At 24.6% G+C, this 1120-nt stretch overlaps 1 protein-coding gene across 2 annotated transcripts in view; it reads right to left on the reverse strand.

The window, feature by feature from the left end:
• The window catches only part of LOC123015653 (octopamine receptor Oamb), a 90514-nt gene that overhangs the window by 30658 nt on the left and 58736 nt on the right, over window positions 1-1120 (reverse strand). The window lies entirely within an intron of this gene.

Below are 1120 nucleotides of genomic sequence, written 5' to 3' on the forward strand. Positions count from 1 at the left end.
GATCTAAGGGATTACAACTATCTACTTTATATTAAATTATTTTTTTTACATATGTATATCGCAATTTAGACAACAAAAATTGAATAACTCAAAAACGAAACAACATTTTGTTCTTAAAAAATCATTTTTTTATATTACTTTAATTTATATTAGTTATTATTTTTTGGAAACAAATGATTTAAAAAAAAAACCGCTTAAACCAGTATAAAACGAATTTAAAAAGAAAACTCTCAGCAGGGAACTAATTTTTTGAGTTTGACTTACAAATTACCGGTTGTTTTCTCTTAGAATATTTTTTTAATAAGATTATTTTTCTTAAACTGTCCAATTTTAAACTTGAACTGAAATTTTTAATCGAAAATTAGTAATTTGAGGAAAATATGCACAAATATGTAACATTTCCAAAAAAAAAAGTTGCCAAAATATGCAAAATATGCATTTTTTAATGGGCTTCTTTTAATCAAAAAACTAATGCATTTTGCATATAATCCGAGCCTTAATAATCAATATAGTCAAATTTGGTACAAAATGCAAAATTATGTATAAAAAGCTTCATTTTTACTTTACTAACAAGGCAGAAATTACAAAATTAGTTTTCAAATGCCTATTTTGATAAATTTACAGTGATTTATCAAGAAATTCACTAAATTAGAGAAATTTTACTCTAAAAGTGTACATTTTTCGTCTTTATTTAGAAAAACAAAAAGTTGAGACTTTATGATGACAAGGTAAAAAAGCGATTTTATCGATATTAAAGAAAACTTGAGCTTAAAAAGCAATGAAACGTCCTTGACAAACAACAGATTATTACAGAAAAAAAATTTTAGTCATATTTTACAAGCAGAGACACTGCCCAGAGACGTGGCGGCGCAGTCACATAAAACCCGGAGTTTAACTTTTGGCCAAACTAGCAATTTTTTGTTAAAAAAAGAGCCATAAAAACAAAGAAACTAAATATTCTGTCAAATAGTGCAAGAAAATTAGCGTTTTTTATTGAATATCCCAAAAGTTTGAAAAATCTTGTTAAAACAAAATAAAAAATAGCAAAATTAAAGTGCTTTATTTGTATTTATTTTGAGAGATTTATCGCATTTTTTACTGCAAAACTAAATAAATTTAA

The sequence above is a fragment of the Tribolium madens genome, unplaced genomic scaffold, assembly GCF_015345945.1.
Source record: "Tribolium madens isolate multiple individuals breed KSU strain unplaced genomic scaffold, Tmad_KSU_1.1 Scaffold_19;HRSCAF=116;Tcas5.2_LG9, whole genome shotgun sequence".
NCBI classification, from domain to species: domain Eukaryota; kingdom Metazoa; phylum Arthropoda; class Insecta; order Coleoptera; family Tenebrionidae; genus Tribolium; species Tribolium madens.